Below are 24,793 nucleotides of genomic sequence, written 5' to 3'. Positions count from 1 at the left end.
GGTCGTTACCTGTGGATCGCCTTCTAACCTTTCGCTTCATTGCCGAGATTGTAACTGCACGCCAGAGTTAGATGAATGCGCGATATTGTACAGGCATAAGAATGAAGATACGCGTCTTATGATAGAGGCATGGCATATCCATAATGCTGAAGTGCGTGCGTGAGTCAGCCTTCGATTACTTTACATAAGGAAGAGATTAAGTACCTTACCAGTTATCTCTCACGTAGGCCGGCATGTTTACCCGATTGACACGTGGTGTTACCATTCCTGAGCATGCGCAGACGAGTTCTGTGCATTCTTTCTTTTTTCGCCTCAGTGCCCCCTTCAGTTGATAGTCGGCGTTCGTGTTGTCCACTTCTCTACTCTTGTGTCCTGTCTGCACGCCTCACTTCTATTTTGCATAATTGTTGAAACTAATTAGATGAATGAGGTCCCAGCGTAGTAGTCTGTCCCACTACTGTTCCGAATTATGGCACCGTATTGTGCATTATATATCTGCTACACGCTATACCGTGCGATAAAATGTATTCCTCTTTTTCTTTCTTTAAACAGCCGTTTTTCACCAATAAACGCCCTTGTAAACATATGAGCCCTTTAGGGAACCATGGGTTACTGTTGCGGAAAATATAAATTATTGGGTTTCACGTGCCAAAACCACTTTCTGATTTCAAGGCACACCGTAGCGGAGGACTCCAAAAATTTCGACCACCTGGGGTTCTCTAACGCACACTTGAATCTAACTACACGGCCGTTTTCGCATTTCGCCCAATCGAAATGCGGCCGCCGTGGCTGGGATTCGATCCCGCGGCGTCGTACTTAGCAGACAAACACCATAGACACTGAGCAACCATGGCGGATACTGTGGCGGAAGGTGTTGACAAATGAATGCAAATCGAGGTGATTTATTGAAAAAGTTGTTTATTAGTACTTTTTGCATTATAGAAAGAGACGATGTTTACTAGGTGCGAAGAAGACAGTTCCACATCTAGAATGGCAAAATGAAGTGTTTTTTTCTCGCTTCTAGTAAATTTTTGAAGAAATAACAAAAAAGAGAATCTAAAAAATTGGGATCTCTTAGTACAGCCAGCAGATCGCACAGTATGCCGCTTCACAGCTGTTAACTTTTGTAAAATTGCAAGGCTTAAAGCCAGAGGTAAGAGAGGTTGGAGAACATCGGATAGAGCATAGACATGGATGAGGAGAATAATGAAGTTAGAAATCGCGACATGATAGTTTGATTTATTTGATATTTGCGAGTTTATTACATATTTTGCCGTAGCCGACGAAGCAATCAAGACTTGGGTGCATTTTTCTTGGATAGGTACAAAGACCGATTAGTATTTAAATAATCCTAAGTCCGTTATGATTATCCGGTGGGCTTCGCTGTGAACACAATAAGGATTGAGCTCCAGGATCGTGTTCTGCACCAAGCTTCTGTGTCGCTCAAAGAGCTTGTTAAACCAAGTTCAGCGAAGGTGAATGTCCGAGTGGCGCTGTTTGAAAAGATGGTACTCGAACGACCGTTAGTTAGGTTATAAAGCGTCTTGTAACTAGAGATAATCGATTCTTCCGGCCATAGCGATGCAACGACAACACTTTTTGCAAGAAAAGGTCACAGCCGAAGCTCTCCTGCTTGCTTTACGCCAAAAAAGAAAAAAATTAGCCAATTGAAATTATTGCCTAGAAACGGCCCTTTGATAACGCCGAAGGATGCATCACTTTGTTATGAGGGCGTAGCGAAATACAATGTGTGGCTGTCTGACCAAAGCCGGGTCTTAAACATGCGACAATTCCTCAGTGGGCTAACGTGGAATTGTCAAGAGTGGCGGTTTTAAGAGCACGTTGGTGAATCTTGGCGCATATGAAAAGCGAGCTTTCTGCCTAAATTCTGAAGGGATAAGTTCAGAGATGGGACCAGGCACTCTTATGAAGTTTTGGGTCTGGTTACTCCGTGGTGCTTTCTTGACAATCACCGACTGATTCGACTTGCTGTTCTTCAGTTCTTCTTCCCGGTGAACTGTAGCGGCAAGGTGCTCAGACTCAGCCTGGAACCGATGGTGAAGAGTTCAAGTGCAAGCTCCGGTCGGGGCTTCATCCGTGGTGAGAATAAGCGAGCAAGCACCACCTAAGCAGCTTTATGATGCGTTTATACTCCTACATCGGCACGCGGGAGAGCGAGCATGTTGGCAGCGTTCGGTTACGTTAGCTGCGCCAACGCGTCCAACCATGTGTCAAACTATAGACGCTGTTCTTGCCAACGTGAAGTTTGCTCATGCTATGTCGGTCTATATTAGCTCAATAAACCCCCGCCTTGTCAAGTGGTACCCTGTGGCGATGCTCGAGCGGTCGCAACTACAAAGCTTCTCTGTAGCGGTTTACGTGACGTGACGTCACACCTTCACACGTGAGCGCCGAGAGGTGAAAGTCAAACACTCGCCGAGATTGACCTTGGGAGTTGCAACTCGAGGAGTCGAGCTTTCACTCTAAAACTCTCCCGGCTAGTTTCAGAAGATGAATACAGTTTTGAAGTCTCTGACTGATATTTTATCAATGTATATCGAGACGACAACGCGGTATACTTTAAACGTGAACTGTAACTCTATCACCTTGCGCATGTTCTCATTGCCTTGTTCGAAGCCATGCTACAGGTTAACTTTATATAGGGCGAGTTCTTCAAAAACAGTAACTTTTGACGCCGATTATATTATGGCACCACCAAGAATACCAAAGAAATGTGGATGACGCGCATTGTTCTGTTTGTGAAGTCATCTGATGTCCATTCGCTTCGCGCGTTTTTGGGACTAGCGGGTCAATTCAGAGTTTTATTCGAGTTTATACTACGAAGACAAGGTGCTTAACAAGGTTGCACAACAAGATATACTGTTTCGATGCACAGAAGAATGCGATTGAGCGTAAGAAAAGCTGGTACAGATAATTTTTTCTAACCCTGTGATTTTTCTTTTGGACTCCTCTCGAACTGAATATGCATGCGTTGCACTATGAAACGGAAGTGGTTCCGTATCAACGAGAGTCCACCCAGGTAACCAATCAGCAGCTCCGCGTGGTGGTTTACTACGGGTAATCTTTCACTTGCACTTCCACTTAAAGGGAACAAAATTCCAGCTCTATAATTATCATGAAGCCCTGACACACTTTTTCAAGTTGGCAGAACTTAAAGTAATTATAGCAAGCAGAGTGAAATAATTTAAACACTTCGCCTCTGAACTCAATCATCGCCCCAGGGCTTTCGTGAAAGAGGCGGATGCTATATTGACGGTTGCGGTCATGGCTGTTTCGCTCCAAAAAGAAGGAATTAACATGCGAAACTTTAGGAAAGAACAGCAACATTCGAGTTCACAGTCAATGGGAAAGTTGCAGTGCCTCCCACCTATGTGTCGAAAATATTGAACCTATTCCGTACCAGCTTCATTCCGGTTGACGTAATGCGTTTTGAAAAAACCTACATATATCTCATGAACGTATTTACATGCCATCACGTTAAACGAGACGCTAGCATGTACGTACAATCATGTGACCATTGTAAGCCTGATAAGGTGACAATAAAGCAAACAACTCGTAGAACTGCCCCATCGTGCAGGGACGCAATTCGAAGTTGGCTACTTAAACACCGCTGAACTCCGTAAGAAGTAGGAAACTGTAAAAAACAATGCAAGCGTTCCTTGTGTGCGTGCATGAGCGCACAATAATGAAAGCTGTGAATCCAGTAAGACAAAACACAGACGTTGTAATTTAATTACTCAACCATTCATTACAGAACGTGAAATTTCGGTACCGGATAAGGTTGCAGCCGTTCGAAGCCACTAAGTGTAGGAATTCGCAGCACAGAGATTGTCCACCCTGTACCATCGAGCAGGTAATGAATTGGTGGAACGGTCTATTCGGGATCTGAAGCAACAAATCAGCATGCATGTAAGTTTGAAGGGAGGGTAGAAGTACAGCCTTGATGCAGCTGTAACTCACCACAACAGATTGCACACAGGGAGCCTAGGATGCAAACTAATTTTGTTGCAACTGGGCAACCAACCTATCTTCTCGCTGATGTATCCTTGGCAGTGTACAAGATAATACACCTCTAAGAAACAAAAGGACGCAAGACCGCCATGTGTACAACCGGAAAGGGATGAAAAGAAACTGATTGGAAGTAGACCACAACCTTACTAGCGCTGGACGCAGTAGATTTGGTTATGGTGAGAAGGGGACTATGTAACATTCGCTCGGTATCTAAATAATCATATCGTGTCAAGAAAACTGCAAGTTAGCAAGGCAACTTAAAAACTGACCGCTATATATCATCGCGAAAGAAAATAAAGGATTGGCTTCCATGAGGAATATCTTAAAATATCATCCCAATAATAATATTTGGGGTTTTACGTGCCAAAACCACTTTCTGATTATGAGGCACGCCGTAGTGGAGGACTCCGGAAATTTTGACCACCTGGGGTTCTTTAACGTGCACCTAAATCTAAGCACACGGGTGTTTTCGCATTTCGCCCCCATCGAAATGCGGCCGCCGTGGCCGGGATTCGATCCCGCGACCTCGTGCTCAGCAGCCCAACACCATAGCCACTGAGCAACCACAGCGGGTAAAATAAATATCATCCCAGGCGGGGCGAAAAGTAAAGTGGGGCGGGTGAAGCGTGCCAAGGAGAAGTTGGGGAGCATCGAAGCGAGCGAAGAGATAGAAGCGGAGAATAAAGAAGTGAAGTGAAGTCGTGACCCTTGTTTGAAGGATTCGATATGTGTGGACTTACAGGCTTACTGTGCCGAACGTGGCGGCGCTGCCGATGCTTCTCCTGTGGGAATAAGTGCCTAGAAAGATTTCACGAGCTGACTAGTGATGAAGGTCTTACGCTTTTTAGCCAACCTACGAACCATCACTGATCTGAAAGAAGTGTAACGTCAGTGGCAAAAGCAAGAGCCAGAATTTAAAATGCAAGGAAGAAAACTAATACTAGAATTACTATACCTGTTAGCTTTCAAGCAATGTTCTGTCACGCTGTATTTGCAATAACATTGTCTTGGCAAGGCTACCCATAAGGAAGGCTACATGGCGACGACTGTATCACGCTGACGTAGTGACAACTATGGAATACCCAAGAAGAAACGGCGTCGATGGAGCGACCAAGAGGGTATAATTGCAATAATAATAATAACAATAATATCGCTAATATTCATTAATTTACTCATTTCTATCGGGCCCAGAAACAACTATAAGGTCTAAGTGCTGGCGCACGTACACTATATATAAAAACGTCAAAGCAAAAATGTAAACAGCAATAAATGAAACTAACAATACTTGACAACATGAGTGCCCATAAAGGCGCAAAATGAATACAATAGAAAAAGAGGAACAGCAAAGCTGAACAATATGCGAGATCATGACATAACAGCGCAAGGCTCAAAAAAATAACAATGAGAACGATTTATGAAAAATATCAAGATCATTAAAGTAAGCGTTACAAAGGTTGTATTCTGTGGACGGCTGAACGTTGGTGATGACAGGCCTGGACATGGAAAAGTCTGTGTTCTCTTCACTTTATTACCTTAAAGACTCCAGTTTAGGAGTTATTACATCACGAGTGGGGTAACAAGTTAAAGACACAAATAACAGTCTGTTTCCGGAATAGTGTGTTGTGACGTTTTCTGCAAAAGTTGATGGACACGTGATGGGTGATGGGTCTCGGGGAAGAGCATTCCAGTCAACTGCTCTACGAAGAAAAAATAAGGCAGTGAACGTCGTAGGGGGAGCACGTGAGCGTGCAATTGCATACGGATGGGTAATGGGGCGGGATATGCGCGTCAGTGGGAAGATGTAGGCCGCGCGCTTGAGGAAGCAGTGGAAGTACTTGTCAAACGAACAGAAATATTTGGAAGTGATTTTCTCGTTTGAGGGAGGACATGCTTATGTCATATGAGCATGAAGAATGAGAGAACCTAGTTGCACGATCTTGCGCGAATTCTAATGCATTGAATAAGTAAACGTGGTGCGGACTCGATAGTGGCGCCGCTTCTTCTAGTTTAGATCTGATAAGAGATTTATACGCGAAAGGTTTTATTTCCTGCGGCGCGTGACGGAAAGGACGCTTTAAAATATCCGAGAGATCTGTTCACTGAGGATGTGACGTTGGTGGCATGGCCACGCCAGGAAAGATGGCCGGATAAGGTGACGCCGTGGAATTTATGGGATTTGATTTGATCAACAGTGGTGCTACAGATTACGTACGACAAACGCTAATGATTACCCTGGCATTGAAATGAAACGAGTCTCCATTTAGTATGATTTAGTACGATGAAACTTGCACAATTGGAGATAGCAGAACAGATCGTGAGAAATCCAGGCTGATTGGGCAATAATGAATTCTTCAGAGTAAAACAAAATATATTGTGAAGAGCAAGCTGGAAAACCTTAAACATGGCATCTATTCAATATGTCGGTTTTCCAGCCAGTGTTAACTGCAGGAAAAACACGAGCAGTTTCCAACATATGAGGGAAAGTGGAAGTATTCAGAGATGAAATAATCTCAGACGTCAATGCCGGGAGAAATGTGCTGCAGCAAGCTTTCAGAAAACGCGCAGGGGATCTCATCAGGGCAGCAGAACTCGGAAGACTTCAAGCGCCTAAATCATTCGCTGAGCAGATGCTCATCAATAACTACGGTTGATTCCTCTTTCATAGAAACTGGTAGAGTACGAAATTGAAACGTGCCTTCACAGAAGCTACTGCATGTTTGCTTCGTGAACTAACAGTCCACTGCAGCGAAAGGATCACGATTTGCGGGTCGACGACCGTTTTGAAGGATTGCTTGGCGCGCGGCGTCCTGCGATCGAGCCCCTTCTGCAAAGGTAACAGGACCTACCGAGCCACTACCGAGCCGCTTCGGATTGTCTTGTGCATCTAGGTGAACTGCGACACGCAGAGCTTCAGGATTCATAATCATCATCATCATCAGCCTGGTTACGCCCACAGCAGGGCAAAAGCCACTCCCATACTTCTCCCACTACCCCGGTCATGTACTAATTGTGGCCATTTTGTCCCAGCAAACTTCTTAATCTCATTCGACCGCCTACCTTTCTGCCGCCCCCTGCTACGCTTCCCTTGCCTAGGAATCAAGTCCGTCACCCCTAATAACCATCGGTTATCTGCCCTCCTCATAACATGTCCTGCCCATGCCCATTTCTTCTTCGGGATTTCAACTAAAATATCATTAACTCGCGTTTGTTCCCTCACCCAATCTGCTCTTTTATCCTTTACCATTACACCTATCATTCTACTTTCCATAGCTTTTTGCGTCGTCATCAATTTAAATAGAACCCTTTGCGTAAGCTTCCAGGCTCCTGCCCCGTACGTGAGTACAGATAAGACAGAGCTGTTATACACTTTCCTCTTGAGGGATAATGGCAACCTGCTGTTCATGGTCCGAGAAAGCCTGCCAAACGGACCCCAGCCCATCCTTATTCTTCTGATTATTTCAGTCTCATGATCCGCGGTCACTACCTGTCCTAAGTAGATGTATTCCCTTACCACTTCCAGTGCCTCGCTACCTATCGTAAACTGCTGTTCTCTTCCGAGACTGTTAAACATTACGTTAGTTTCCTGCAGATTAATTTTTAGACCCACCCTTCTGCTTTGCCTCTCCAGGTCAGTGAGCATGCATTGCAAGTGGGCCTTGAATTACTTAGCAAGGCAATATCGTCAGCGAATGGCAAGTTACTAAGGTATTCCCCATTAACTCTTGCCTCCAACTCTTCCAATCCAAGTCTCTGAATACCTCCTGTAAACACGCTGTGAATAGCATTGGAGGGATCGTATCTCCGAGCCTGACGCCTTTCTTTATTGGGATTTTGTTGCTTTCTTTATGGAGGACTACGGTGGCTGTGGAGCCGCTATAGATATCTTTCAGTATTTTAACATACGGCTCGTCTACTCCATGCTTTCGTAATGCCTCCATGACTGCTGAGGTTTCGACTGAATCAAACGTTTTCTCGTAATCAATGAAAGCTATTATAATGGTTGTTTATATTATATTATAATGGTTGGTTGGTTCTTTGGTTGACAGAATTCTAAGGTGTTCTGGTTCTATTTGCGATTAGCTTTTGAAAATACTCTGTAGGCAACAAACAGCAAGCTAATCGGTCTATAATTTTTCAACTCTTTGCCATCCCCTTTCTTATCGATTAGGATTATTTTAGCGTTCTTCCAAGATTCCGGTACGCTCGAAATCATAAGGCATTGCGTATACAGGGTGGCCAGTTTTTCTAGAACAATCTGCCCACCATCCTTCAACAAATCTGCTGTTACCTGATCCTCCCCAGCTGCCTTCCCCCTTTGCATAGCTCCCCAGGCTTTCTTTACTTCTTCCGGCGTTACTTGTGGGATTTCAAGTTCCTCTAGGCTATTCTCTCTTCCGTTATCGTCATGTGTGCCACTGGTAATGTATAAATCTCTATAGAGCTCCTCAGCCACTTCAACTATCTCATCCACATTATGAATGATATTGCCAGCTGTATCTCTTAACGCGAACATCTGATTCTTGCTAATTCCTAGTTTGTTCTTCACTGCTTTTAGGCTTCCTCCCTTCCTGAGAGCACGTTGTGAATGAGAACATTGGGAGTGGACAATTCGCAGCATGCGTTGCAAACTCAGGAAGGGGTTCTGCTTCCCTCCGGCTTTTCTCTCGCCCGACCAAAGTAAAATGCAACCTTCGACGTCATTGCATTTCTGCGCCGCTTATCGTTACAGTTTTCTTACCTTATGCCGTCACCGTCGAGGCAGTTGGCGGCGCGTAAGTGCTGCTGATGCAGGTTGTAGCTTCACTCGGTAGGTGACGAGGCGTCACAGGCTAATCGGACCCGAAAGACAAACAGAAAGCCTGCAGAGTCTGCACCAGACTACACCATCGTTGGTGCCTCCGCTGCGCTGAGGTTACCCTAGCGTACGCTCGTTAGTGTCATGATTCAGTACGTCGCTTCAGCGTTCCTAGATGGAAGCGCCGTGCTGGTCAGTAGCATATCTTATGGGTTTGCGCTGACATCACGTTCGTTACGGGAAGTTGACGGTGGATCCCGGCATAAAACACTTTCGTGGTAGAAACACATCACTAGATGTAGGATCCATCATGCGCGATGTACTACATCATCACTAGATGTACTACGTCACTAGATGTAGAATCCATCATCAACTGTATGGGGGCGGTGCCTTGACAACAATGGCTTCCCGCCAGTTGGGTCTGAAAGCTGCAATCACAATGATGCAATGAACACAAAGCAATCACAACCACGAACATATAAATTTCCAGCGGCCCAAGCTATTAGACAACTTGCGCCACTCAGTTGGTGCATGACATTGGCCGCATGACGGGTAAGATCAGTCAACTGGAATGACGACGTTGCGACGACCACGACAGCATCACGACCGCAAAGGCAAACGCAGCGCGCCAATCAGTTGGCAATTTGAACAGCTGGGTCGGCGTAAGAGGCTAGTTAGAGGCACAAAGTGGCAACACAACTCTTTTCCCGGTGACTGTAGAACTCCTCAGCCACTTGAACTATCTCATCCGTATTAGTAATGATATTGCCGGCTTTGTCTCTTAATGCATACATCTGATTCTTGCCAATTCCTAGTTTCTTCTGCACTGCTTTTAGGCTTCCTCCGTTCCTCAGAGCATGTTCAATTCTATCCCTATTATACTTCCTCATGTCAGCTGTCTTACGCTTGTTGATTAACTTCGAAAGTTCTGCCAGTTCTATTCTAGCTGTAGTGTTAGAAGTTTTCATTCATTGCCGTTTCTTGAACAGATCTTTCGTCTCCTGCGATAGTTTACAGGTATCCTGCCTAACGGCGTTACCACCGACTTCCATTGAACACTCCTTAATGATGCCCACAAGATTGTCGTTCATTGCTTCAACACTAAGGTGCTCTTCCTGAGTTAAAGCCAAATACCTGTCCTGTAGCTTTATCTGGAACTCCTCTATTTTCCCTCTTACCGCTAACTCATTGATCGGCTTCTTATGTGCCAGTTTCTTCCGTTCCCTCCTCAGGTCTAGGTTAATTCGAGTTCTTACCATCATATGGTCACAGCAGCGCACCTTGCTGAGCACGTCCACATCTTGTATGATACCAGGGTTAGCGCAGAGTATGAGTTCTATTTCATTTCTAGTCTCGTCGTTCGGGCTCCTCCACGTCCACTTTCGGCTATCCCGCTTGCGGAAGAAGGTATTCATTATCCGCATATTTTTCTGTTCCGCAAACTCTACTAACAATTCTCCCCTGCTATTCCTAGTTCCTATGCCATATTTCCCCACTGCCTTGTCTCCAGCCTGCTTCTTGCCAACCTTGGCATTAAAGTCGCCCATTAGTATAGTGTATTTTGTTTTCACTCTACCCATCGCCGATTCCACGTCTTCATAGAAGCTTTCGACTTCCTCGTCATCATGACTGGATGTAGGGGCGTAGACTTGTACAACCTACATTTTGTACCTCTTATTAAGTTTCACAACAAGACCTGCCACCCTCTCGTTAATGCTATAAAATTCCTTTATGTTACCAGCTATATTCGTATAAATCAGGAATCCGACTCCTAGTTCTCGTCTCTCCGCTAAGCCCCGGTAGCCAGGACGTGCCCACTTTTTGGCACTGTATATGCTTCGTTCGGGCTCCTAACTTCACTGTGCCCTATTATATCCCATTTACTGCCCTCTAACTCTTCCAATAGCACTACTAGACTCGCCTCACTAGATAACGTTCTAGCGTTAAACGTTGCCAGTTTCATGTTCCAATGGCGGCCTGTCCGGAGCCAAGGATTCTTAGCGCCCTCTGCTGCGTCGCAGGTGTGACCGCCGCCTTGGTCAGTTGCTTCGCAGCTGCTGTGGACTGAGGGCCGCGGTTTGATTGTTGTGTTCATATAAGAGGTTGTGGCCAAGTACTGCACTAGGCCAATCCTGCTCTGGCGAGGGAGTGCGTTACCGGTTCTGGTCACCGGGATCAAGCCACACTCCAGGCCTGTTTATGCAATTTTATCAACACGTGGATTTTTTTATCCGGTGGAAAATTGCCGGCACCAGGATTCGAAGCACGGACCTCTTGCACGCGAGTCGGGTGTTCTAACTCTACGCCACTGCTGCACTTCCGATAGAATTTGAAACTTTGGTAATTCTGAGACTTTGGTAGCTTGCTCTGTATGTCACATCTTCCGATGTCGTCCCTCTTTGCTATTTCATTCGCTTACCAAAGCCAACCATACGCATGGCGTCATGAACCCTACTGTATCACGTCGGTGCTGTGAAGGTGGATTGAGGAAAAATAAGTTTAATCAATGGGACAAGATGACAGAACGACGATGGCATGCCTACCATAAGAGATCAATTCATAAATTATGACAACGATGTCAGGACGTGACCGTCATGACGACGACATGAGGCTACTAAAATGACGACTGTGCAATGACGATGGTGTAATGACAGCGGCCTGACGACAAGCGATGAAAATGCTGGAATGAGGACAATGGCACGACTACGGCGACATGACACCGATGGTTGGACATCGGGTGCACCATATGTTTTGTCTGACAAACGACGCAATAAAGACGATGGCGTAGTAACGGTAAAACAGCAATGCTCGAATAACCACAACATGCTTACGATAGTGGTTGCAGCGGTGGCGTAGAGGTAGAACATCCGCCTCGTGTGCAAGAAGACCGTGGTTCGAATCCCTGTGCCGTGCAACTTTCCACGGGATTAAAAAAAATTCGCGTGTTGATATAATTTTATAAAGAGGCCTGGAGTGTGGCCTGATCTCGGTGATCACAACCGGTAAAGCACTCCCTCACCAGAGCTTGGTTTGGCCACCCTGGTGCAGTACTTGGCCACAACCTCTTATGTGAACACAACAATAAAACCCCCGCTCTCAGTCTCCAGCAGTTGCGAAGTAATTGACATCGGCGGCGGTCACACCTGCGACGCAGCAGAGGGTGCTAAGAATCCCTAGTTGCGGGCAGGTCGCCCGCAACGTTTAACGCTAGAACGTTATCTAGTGAGGCGAGTCTAGCAGTGCTATTGGAGGAATAAAGGGCAGTAAATGGGATATAATAGGGCTCAGTGAAGTTAGGAGGACGAAACAAGCCATATACAGTGATAAAAAGCGGGCATGTACTGCGCTACCGGGGCTTAGCGGAGAAACCAGAACTAGGAGTCGGATTCCTGAATTATTAGGATATAGCTGGTAACATAGAGAAACTCTATAGCATTAATGAGAGGGTGGCAGGTCTTGTGAAACCTAATAAGAGGTAAAAATTGAAGGTCGTACAGGTCTACGCCCCTACATCCCGTCATGATGACCAGGAAGTCGAAAGCTTCTACGAAGACGTAGAATCGGTGAGAGGTAAAGTCAAAACAAAATACACTTTACTGATAGGCGACTTCAATGTCATGGTAGGCAAGACGCAGGCTGGAGACAAGTCAGTGGGGGAATGTGCCATGGGCTCTAAGAATAGCAGGGGAGAGCTATTAGTAGAGTTTGCAGAACAGAATAATATGCCGATAATGAATACCTTCTCCCGGAAGCGGGATAGACCAAAGTGGACGCGGAGGAGCCCGAATGGAGAGACTAAAAATGAAATAGACTTTATAGTCTGAGCTGACTCTGCCATCCTACAAGATGTGGACGTGCTCGGCAAGGTGCGCTGCAGTGACCATAGGATGGTAAGAACTCAAATTAGCCTACACTTGAGGAAGGAACAGGAAAAGCTGGCACATAAGAAGCAGATCAATGAGTTAGGGGTAAGAGGGAAAATAGAGGATTTCCAGATCAAGCTACAGAACAGGTGTCCGGCCTTAACTCAGGAAGTTAAGGCCGATCTTAGGGTTGAAGATATGAACGACAATCTTATGGACATCATTAGGAGTGCGCAATAGAAGTCGATGGTGCTAGTACAGGATGCCAGTGAGCTATCGCATGAGACGGAAGATCTAATCAAGAAATGCCAATGTATGAAAGCCTCTTACCCTACAGCTAAAATAGAACTGGCAGAACTTTCAAACTTAATCAGCGAGCGTAAGACAGCTGAGATAAGGTTGTATATTATGGATAGAATTGAACATGCTCTCAAGAATGGAGGAAGCCTAAAAGCAGTGAAGACAAACTAGGAATAGGCAAGAATCAGATGTATGCGTTAAGAGACAATGCCGAGAATATCATTACTAATATGGAAGAGATAGTTCAAGTGGCTGAGGAGTTCTGGAGAGATTTATACAGCACTAGCGGCACCCATGACGATAAGGAACGAGACAATAGCCTAGAGGAATTTGAAATTCCTCATGTAACGCCGGAAGAAAAAAAGAAAGCCTTGGGGCTATGCAAATGGGGAAAGCAGCTGGGGAGGATGAGGTAACAGCAGAGTTGTTGAAGGATGGTGGGCCGATTGTTCCGGAAAAACTGGCCACCCTGTATACGCAATGCCTCATGATTTCGAGGGCACCGGAATCTTGGAAGAACGCTAACATAATCCTAATGCATAAGAAAGGGGTCGCCAAGGACTTGAAAATTATAGACCGTTCAGCTTGCTGTACTTTACGTACAAAGTATTTACTAAGGTAATTCAAAATACAATCAAGAACACCTTAGACTTCCGTCAGCCCAAGGACCAGGCAGGATTCCGTAAAGGCTATTCAACAATAGACCATATTCACACTATCAATCAGGCGATAGAGAAATGTGCGCAATATAACCAACCCTTATATATAGCTATCAGTGAAAACGAGAAGCGTTTGATTCAGTTGAAACCTCAGCAGTCATGGAGGCATTACGGACCCGGGGTGTAGGCGAGCCGTATATAAATATACTGAAAGATATCTGTAGCGGCTCCACAGCCGCCGTAGTTCTCCATAAAGAAACCAACAAAATTCCAATAAAGAAAGGCGTCACGCAGGGACATACGATCTCTGCAATGCTATAATGCTATTCGCAGCGTGTTTACAGGGGGTATTCAGAGACCTGGATTGGGAAGAATTTGGGATAATAGTTAATGGAGAATACCTTAATAACTGCGATTCCCTGGTGATATTGCCTTGCTTAGTAACTCAGGGGACCAACTGCAATGCATGCTCACTGATCTGGAGAGGCAAAGCAGAAGGGTGGGTCTAAAAATTAATTTGCAGAAAACTAAAGTAGTGTTTAACAGCCTGGGGAGAGAACAGTAGTTTACGATAGTTAGCGAAGCACTGGAAGTGGTAAGGGAAAACATCTACTTAGGACAGGTAGCGAACGCGGAGCCGGATCATGAGAATAATCAGAAGAATAAGAATGGGCTGGGGTGCGTGTGGCAGGCATTCTGAAATCATCAACAGCAGGTTACCATTATCCGTCAGGAGAAAAGTGTATAACTGCTTTGTCTTACCAGTACTCACGTACGGGGTAGAAACCTGGAGGGTTACGCAAAGGGTTCTACTTAAATTGAGGACGACGTAACGAGCTATGTAAAAAAGAATGATAGGTGTAAGGCTAAGGGATAAGAAAAGATCAGATTGGGAGAGGGAAGAAACGCGAGTTAATGACATCTTAGTTCAAAATAAGAAAACGAAATGGTAATGGGCAGGACATGTAATGAGGATGGAAGATAAGCGATGGTCATTAACGACTACGGACTGGATTCCGAGGGAAGGGAATCGGAGGAGGGGGCGGCAGGAACTTAGGTCGGCAGATGAGATTAAGAAGTTTGCAGGGACTACATGGCCACAATTAGTACATGACCAGACTAGTTGTAGAAGTATGGGAGAGGTCTTTTCCCTGCAGTGGGCGTAACCAGGCAGATGATGATGAGGAAGTTTGCGGTAGAATGTTGAACAACGAATGACGTCGAAGCATTGATAAAGGTGGAATGACGACGACAAGGCGAAGACAATGGAATGACACTCCTGAAGTGATGAAAGTAGTGAAATGACACCATGAAGACGATGGCATGTTGACAACGACCTGTCGACGAACGTACGAAGACGGCAGTGCCACGGCGATAACGTGATCAGGGGCCAAGGAAGACGATGTAACAATCACGACTCCGTCAATTTGACGATATGACAACCAGTTAATGACGACGACTTGTGACGACGATGCAATGATGTGGCTTAAGTACAATCGAATGATGGCTGGTGTAGTAAGACAACGGCGTAACGATGACAGCATCGTGAAACCTGTATGACAACAATGACCTCAAGGCGATGTCATGACGACAGTCGGATGACAAAGCTGGTATGATGATAACGGTCTCAAACGACAACGATGGTATCACGATAATGAATGCATTACGTGTGGCCTGAGCTATTACACAACTTGTGCCACTTAGTCAGAGTAAAAGGGGCGGTGACGTCAGCGTTACGAAAGTCAGACGACGAAGTTAAAATAAGGACGATCGAACGACCACGGTGACATTATTATCTCGGTGTGCAAAGGAATGCATGCCTTTATGTCGACGATGGCGTGATGATAAGATGAGTGTCGGATAAAGTAAATGGAATCACTTGGATGGAATGACCATGACGGCATCAAAACTGCGACTCCAGACCTAGTAGCCCAAGCTATTAGACAACTTGGGTCACTGGGCCTGGGTGGAAGGCGGGAAGACGACGGCATGCGAGAGTAAGATCAGGAAGCTGGAATTACGGCAAAGCAAACACCACAACTGTTTCACAAAGAGTAGCAAAATACGTAGTGGCCCAGGCATGTAGACAACTTCGTGAACTGGTCCGTCTAATAGGCTAGATTGATAGATAGATATAAGATAGATAGATAGATAGATAGATAGAAATGAAATGAAATGAAAATTTATTTTCCATCTTGTAAGGTACAGATCTTGTAAGATACAGATGCAGGGGTGGAGGAAAAAAAGCTGTCCATTGAACAGCTTGACAAGTCCCCCATCCCTCATTTGGGCAGAGGCAGCATCACGTTCTTTCATTCAAATATACGCATGTATATCGTACATACATAATATTGCACATCATATACATTACTCAGGAAGTCACGAAGATCATCAAGGAAAAATACACATATAATGGTCATAGAAGTATTACAAATCAATCACATACATCAGCCGGAGCTCATTGAGAGAGGAAGAGAAGAGACTGAAACCAACTGAATTGTAATAGTTTAGGAGTGTGGATAATGTATACCTCAGACACTGTTTCCCATAGTTTGACCGTGGTGTCGGTACTGCCCAGTCTTCGAAGTGTGTTGTGCTATAATGTGGTGGTCTAGTTTGCAATTGGGCGAGTTTATGCAGATTAAAAATATTCTTATAGACTTCTGCCTTATAGACACGACTTAATCGATATTTGTACAGGTTATACGCTGGAATTACACCGGTGTTCATGAAGAAAGTTATTGTCGATGCAGTGTAGGGAGCATTATATGTATGTCGAAGATATTTTTTCGGTACTAAGTGCATATGCTCTAGATTGTTGGATGTCGTGTTTCCCCACACTATCTGACAATAGTTCAAGTGTGAATAAAAAAGGGAATTATATGGCAAGAGTTTGATGCGCGTAGAAAGAATGTACTTTAATCGGCCTATTACACCTGTTATTTGGCTCAGTTTGATTACAACATTTTTGACATGATTATCCCAAGAAATGTTCGCGGAAAAGATGACACCCAGGCATTTGAAATTCTCGACTACTTCAATACTGCGCGAGCTTAATTTAATATGTTGAATCAGAGGTATATGTTTGTTTTTCGACTTAAATATAACTGCTTTCGTTTTGCTCTCATTTACCCTCATTAGATTAAGTTTCGACCATTCCTCTAAGGATTTAATTGTATTGTTACATTGTTTAACGAGAGTATGGATGTCATTCCCTGCGACAAAAATACTGGTGTCATCTGCATAGATGATAAATCTTGCCTGAAGGTTTATATTGACGATATCGTTATTATAAATATTAGAAAGTATAGGGCCTAAAATACTTCCCTGGGGCACTCCACTATGGACAGTCCTGGCTTTTGAAGTAAAAGTATCTATTTTACCAACTTGGGCTCTCTTGGAAAGGTAGGAGTTTATAGGAGATAGTGACTGTCCTCGTATCCCATAATTCTGTAATTTCTCCAGCAAAATATTATGGTCAACTAAATCAAATGCTTTTGAAAAGTCTACGAAAATAACAACAACTATTGCTCTGTTCTCGAACCCTGTTAGTATATATTCTTTCCGTTCTAGTAATGCTAACTCGACTGATTTGTTCTTACGGAAACCGTATTGATGTGGTGTTAACAAGTTATGTTTTTCAAGGAAGTTTGTCATCCTTGGACACAAAATTTTTTCGAACACTTTTGAAAACACGGGTAGAATGGATACCGGCCTGTAATTTCCCAGATCATGAGATCATTAAGATCTTTTTTATAAATAACAGTAACCTTTGCAAACTGCATTTTCGCCGGAAATATTGCTGATTGCAAGCACGTGTTAAGAATATGAGCGAGCACTGGGGCAATAATGTCAACCACGTGTTTATTAGGGCCAAATTGAAGACCGTCTATGTCGCAACTGGTGCTATTGTTCAAGGCTTTTATAACAGACGCAACTTCATTCAGTGTTACAGGATGAAGGTACATTGTGTTGTCATTATGAGCGCATACGTAGTTACTAGCCTGAGAGGATGGAGACCGAGTGTTACCGATACTTGTGAAAAAATCATTAAATGCATCAGCGAGCTTAACACGGGATAAATATTTGCCATTAATGTGTAATTTCGTTAAAGGCCTGTGTTAGTGATTTCGATTTAGGAGAGTGTTCAACCTCGACCATAGCAAACTATGTTGACGACACTCAATGTCCAGCAAAGATGAATAGTATACTGTGCGTGCGTGTCGCAATTTTTTTTTGTTAGCCTATTGCGATATTTTTTTGAATGCGACAAGGTCATCGGTTGATCGTGTCTGAAGGAAATGTTGATATAACTTGTCCCTCATTTTCATTTCATTGAGTAATTCAGTTCTGAAAGGGAAGCTATTGTGGTATAGTTGGGCCAGTATATCTAAGAACTTGTCGTAAGCCTCATTGGCATCTGTAAGGTTAGTGATAGTGTCCCATTTTGTTGACATCAGGGCGTCGCGAAAAGACTTCAGTGTTTGATCTGTAATTAGCTGGTACAATACTGGTGGCAACTTTTTTCCTTTTGACTCGCTTGATTCTACACACAGAAACACCGGCAGGTGATCACTGATTGAACATGATAAAGCTCCAAATTTAATGCTTGGATAGATAGATAGATATAGATAGATAGACAAACTTCATTAACCTGCATGGAATTAGTGATAAATAAATCAAGGGTTGACTCGCCTTCCGGTGTAATCCTAGTTGGCACATTAATTAAGTTGGCAAAGCCATTTGATAACATAACCATGTTGAAAGCGTTTGAAAAATAACTGTTTGTACTCATGTCAATGTTAAAATCTCCACTGGCTATTATTGTCTTAGAATTATGATTATGAGCCACTAATGCTAGAAATTTGTCATAAAACTCTAGAAAGGCTGATATATCACCGGACGGTGGCCGATAACACACTCAAAATACCTGCTTATCTGTGCACAGTGACAACAGTTCCTAGTCTGGAGACATTACGGTATAAGGCTCAATGATTTCACATTGAGCATCACCCATAATGAGCTGCGCCACTCCACACCCTCTCGAGTGTGACCTGTTTAAATAATAGGTATTTTAATTAGGCAACCTAAAAACATCAGTCATTAGTACTCCATGTCTCGGTTAGCATGATGACCGAAAATTCAAAAGAAAATCTGGTGAACAGCTCCTCCAAACATGGCACCTTATTTCTCACAGATCGTGTATTCAGATGGATACATTTGATGCAGGGTGCAGAAAATGCTGCGACAATTTCATCGACATCATTAGGCAAGTGAAACTTCACCTTCTCTTGCATCCTTCCTTTATCACACACACATAAAAAACTATCGATTATAGCTCTTCCAGTTCGCCCCTATCCTTAATGTGAAGGGCATGAGCTCCCTCGGTCTTTCGAACAAGCACCTTGCCCTTGACCTACCAAGCAAAGCTATACCCTTTCTCTTTTGCCACTTCTTTTGCGGATCGTAGAAGCTCCCTGTTTTGCCGAGCCAAATTTTCTTGAAAGAAAATTCGCGGTTTTTCATCCCGCAGGTAGTTTTTTTTTAAGCCATGCATCTCTGGTCTCCTGCCTTGTGAAACGAACGATTATTCCCGGCACGTAGTCTCGCCTCGCGGGCAGCCGATGCACGGATACAGCGTCAGCCTCTACAAGCTGAGGTATTTGTAGCTTTTCATCAACCTCATTGAGAGAAGACATCAAGTTTTCATTCTCCTTAACAGGGAGTCCACGGACTTCTAAGTTCAGTCGCCTACTCCGGAACTCTAGGTCATTCACCTGCTGTTGAAGACTGGATTCTGCGGACGCATGCAACTTTTCTTTTTCTTCCAGTTCTGTCAGTTTTTTTCTTAGATCTTTAATTTCATTGTCCTGCTTAGAGATCTTTTCCCGAAATTCATCAAATTTTTGTGACACAAACTGAACTGCCTGTTCCATGCTGTTCACTTTTTCTACCAGAGTCGGCAGGCCCTCGAGCTTCTCGTTGATTGAAGGCTTATGGCAACGTCATCCTCACTGCGACTAGCCCGCAAGCCAGCGCTCTGGCATGTCGCGCATTTCCAGGCCTTTTTTGCCGCCTCAGATTTTGATTTGTAGGACTTTTCTTGCAAACCAGCACACTTCCCGAAATGATACATGTACAAACACTCACTGCATTTCACAGACCCTTCGTCCTGTACAGCTAGCTGACACGTTAAGCAAATCTCAGACATAGCGTAAAAATAAAAGGCAAAAATAAATGAAAGCAAGGAAAAACCAGCAAGTAGGAACTACACTCAACCAGTCATTGGCTAGCACAACTGTACGATTCCACAACAGTGGCAGCAATGGCAGCCGCAGCGACAGCACAAATGAAAACCGCAGGATTTCAAAAGAAAGTTGAAAATTACTAACCTACAACACCAGAGTACGACGGTCAGACGCGTTTCCAGATGGTGCCGCCACTGCCAAATGACCGCCGACTGGGAAACACCCCATTATATTAGGCTGCGATGCGTCGAATGGCGCTTGCGCAGAGATTGTCCGCACGGTCGCCAACCAAGAAGCAGAGCAGAGCCGAGCCGTCGTATTTCCTCGCAGAAACACTGATGATACTAACGGCCGTACGTAAAGCAGTTGATCCAGGGATGCTCCAGTTGGATCAAAACAGCTTGGCTTCGATGCAGCAACTGCAAAAGCAGAGTACGACGGTTAGACGCGTTTCCAGATGCTGCCGCCACTGCCAAATAGGGTCGAAACGAAAAAAGGTGGTAAAGAATGATAGTCATATTAAAATACGGTATCACTCATCTCTCGATGACTGCCTACGGTAAAGTGATTAGCATTCGAGAAATGTAGCCATACACCATATCTCTGAAGTCACTTGACATCTGTAGGTGACTTGTGAGTGAAATATCAGGCAACATGGGCATCCTGTCACTGGGATACGGCACTGACTTGCCAAAGGTGCCCATCAGCATGGCGGCATGACGACGGCTGTATGACGACGATACAGTGATGACCATAGAATGACTTCGTCGGAACAACAAAGGCGATGTGATGACGGTGGCATCACGAAAATGAGATGCATATCCCTAAGATATAGCTCTGGTATAACGATGACGGCGTGATAATGACCTGAGCACAATGCGAGGCGGACGACTGTATGACGACGTCTGCATAACGACAACTGAATAAAAATTGCGACTGTTGCCGGATGACGTTGTGATTACGATGACATGACCACCGCGCCGCATGCTTGTATGCTGCATGCAAGGACGCTGCAAGGACGACAGCATGCTTACCATTGGATGGTGTAATAACGTCGAATAATCCGTTAAGGCAGTTTGATGAGGAAGACATGAAGACTATGGAATGATGTTTCTAAAGTGGTCACAATAATAAAACAATAGCATGACAATGACGGCTTGACTTCGAGGAAATGACAAAGGCGTTATGATGACGATGGCATGGCAACAATAAGATGAAGATTCCTATAACATTGCGAAGGTGTAATCACGATGACTGCCGATAATGGCGGTACGACAACGGCTTTACGAGGTTTGAGTGATGAAGTAGAAATGACCATTACGAGATCACGACGAAGGTATAATAAAAAATGCACCACGACAACACCGTGAAGATTACGCAAAATGACGATCGCCGAGCAGCAGCAATAAGGCAATGGGATAACGGTGAGTATATGACGACAATGGTGGGACGAAGGAACAATGTCGGGAGTGGGCCGACAAAGCTGGTGTAACGACGATGGCACAACCACGATCGCATCAGGACGCTTGTATGACAACGCATGCATGACAGTGTAATCTGCAGACGACGCAATAATGAGAGGGTATTTGAAGGGCTGCAAGTCACCACGGAATGATGAAATATCGACGTTGTTGAAAGGACAAATACTCTACGTCGACACTTTTGCGACGACAATGGGTTGGTGTAGCTCAACTGATGACAATGGTACAAGGCCAGCGTTACGACGACGTCATGATGATAATGGCATGACGATGACTATGTCATGACGATCGCGTGATGACAACCATATCTCGAGAGTCGGATGACGAAGTAAGAATCACGAAGAAGGTTAGACTCGACGGCATGATGGCGGCGATATGAGAACGAATGCGTGACAACGACGCAACGACAAAATTGACGGTCATTTAGGTATCTTTGAGAGATTTTTAATGCGAAAGGAGTATGACCCCCACAACTCTACTCTAATCCATTTTGCTCTAATTATCACCATGTTTAATCCACCTAAATCCACTTTAATCTACCTTAATCCAGTTTAGTAAACCTTAATCTACATAGCTCCTAGGAGGTTTCACATGAAGCCAAACCCGGTCGTGGGCGACAGGTATGACACGAGTCCCAGGCAGCGCTTCTGACGATTGAGTGAGAATAACGTTGTAGTGCGCGGAGACCTAGAAGGAGACCGCTACAGATGAAGCTTGGTGGGCAAAGCCTTCTGTTTGTTGGTGGCGGCGAAGAATTGGTGCTCAGGATATATGTTCCGTTTGTGACAGGCTCAAGCGAAAGGTAAATCTTCAATTGGTGTCCTAAGTTGGGCAATGTTTGACGGGGTGGAAAATAACATAAATAATACAGCTCAAATTGAGCAGGTATTTGCGAATTGAAATATTTCTAGCCTCTGAATAATGCCGGGGTATGCGACATACACTCTCACGTGCGCGATCATCTCTTCTTTGATCGTTATCGGTGGTTCATTGGTTCAATACTTTGACCAGATAAAAACACATACAGACTCCACGCACTGTGAGAATCAATCTAAGCGAAGCTTTCCTTGCGGCTTGTGTTCGATTGCGGCGTTTGGCGGTGATTTCGATGGAATACGATAGCCATGTGGTGCTAAAGGTTATGTAAAGGTTAAAGTTACAAAGTAGTACTGAGTGGTGGTTAAACGTTGTGTACTACTTAGACGAACGCACCATTTGCAGTGCAGCTTTTTCGGCTTCTGGTGCGGGATTTGAATAGCAATGATTAGCGCGCAGAAGACGAGACAGTAAAATTCAAACACATACGAACAGTACGAGCGCTAATAATAAGAAGGACCACTGTAATAGAGACGCATTTAGACACAGTAGCTTTTTGGTCTTGTTGGTGCATGATTTGAATAGCAGTGAACAGCGCGCAGAGGACGAGACAGTAAAATTCAAACCCACGAACTGTATGAGCACTGATACTGTTCCTGTTGTCTTTTAATATTAATGTCTGGTCCTCTGCTCACCATTCATTGCTATTTCAAGCACCACTTCCATTTACCTAAGTAGTACGCGTACGCACAGCAAGACGTATTTTCTCGAGGCCTTGTTGTACGCCATTGTCAGTAGCCAGGTAGAAATTTATCGCTGTCATTTCCTCACATGGCACATCACAAGGTGGGTTAGGTGGAAAAGTGCTTTTATCAAAGCCTTAAGGGAAATAGCTGCAGCCACTTTCCGTGCCCTAGAAAACAGCACCCGCTGGCCACCCGGGATTCCGTCACTTAGCAGGGGCTCCCTCGTTCGTAGGGTAGGGACATCATGGATGAAGTATTTATGGTGCTGCACCTCGACTTGCGTATTATTGTTTTGACGCTACGGTGCCTTATTGCGGCTGAGAGATGGTCCACCCTGCTTCTACTGTGCGCATGGACAAGCTTAACACGGTGTTAATTTTTTAGAAATGCCATGAACGTACCGTGTCATACTTTGCGTTATTATTATTACTATTATTATTATTATTATTATTATTATTATTATTATTATTATTATTATTATTATTATTAATTTTTTACAGTTTGTTCCACAACTGTCGCCTTGTAATATAATAATGTTTTTTTATCGACGAGACACTAAACGAAGCCTGCCTTCTGCTGACGCATTTCACTTCTACCGGGAACGAAAAGTTATTTGCCGATTTTGTCACGGCGTCGGCTTTATGTATATTATGTCTCTTCTGTCTACTATTCTATCTCCCATCTGGCCTGTTGCGCGTGAGTACAAAAGTAAGCGCTACAGCTTGTGCAATTCTTTTCCTATGGGCTTACGCGTAATTACAGCCTTGCCAAGCACATTGCATCGACCGCCAGGGAGTTCCAAAAAGCATTGTTGCGACGCCCCCGAAGTTCATTGAAACATCTGCCTCACTCCTGCCATGTACATTACACACGTTCGCAACAAGCCCCCAATGAGCCGTGCAAGACAGCAATAGCAGAAATGAAAAAAAGCCGAAAGAACAGGCAATGAAAGCTTCACCTTAAGACAGAAGACCTCACCGGTGACGTATTCATTGAAGTTGGCGACAATATTCCGTTCTGACCACGATGCAGTGGGTGCGTGGAGCTCGAAGAGGCGGAACTAGTTTTACAGGGGCGTGTCGTGCCCCGATCCAGTGTACCTGGGTACGACGAAGGTTTTTAATGATATGGTCATGATCCTGGTCTGTGTAGGCGGTGGATCTCTGCGCTGGGAGATTGCAGCGTGGTGCCTAATACTGCCATGATGATGGGGGAGCAGTGAGAGTGCCAGAATGTATGATGCTGTCGAGTTGTGTCACGCCAGCAGGAGATTTCGGCCGTAGGCAGATATGATCGCCCGAACACTAGATTCATTTTTGTCTTCGTCCTCTTCCAGACATCTTCATCATACTGACCGTTAATCACATAGCGTAATCGACAACATGTCGTCTATTAAGAATAATCTCACCTTAAGGTCCCATACATATCGCTCAACGTGATCAACGCCCCGTGATTTCGCTATTGTCGCAGTTCACAAGCTCACCAATGGACAGGCTATGGAATCGTGCAGCGCCGCTCTTGAAGATGGCCTGGCTCTAGCAGAAAGGACCCCAACTTTTATGCAAGTTCTTTTTCTAAGTTTTAGAATGGGTCCTTGGGGCAACGCCAAAATACCCAATCAAGGACAAAGCCGTACGTGGCAGGAAAACACACAACACATTTCATGCACTCAAGGTGAAAAAATAGCTAACACCTAACGATATAATAAAGGCCAGAGGCAATTGCAATTCAAATTAGAACAGTACACACTAAGCAGAATTAGGGCATTACCTGACTGCGAGCATGTGGTATACCCGACGCAGCAGCGGTTCGACGCTCAATGGTAGTGGGCGAGGTGAGAAAGAGCACAGTCA

Source organism: Dermacentor variabilis, chromosome 7, assembly GCF_050947875.1.
Source record: "Dermacentor variabilis isolate Ectoservices chromosome 7, ASM5094787v1, whole genome shotgun sequence".
In the NCBI taxonomy this organism is placed as follows: Eukaryota; Metazoa; Arthropoda; class Arachnida; order Ixodida; family Ixodidae; genus Dermacentor; species Dermacentor variabilis.
This window is presented reverse-complemented; position numbering follows the sequence as displayed.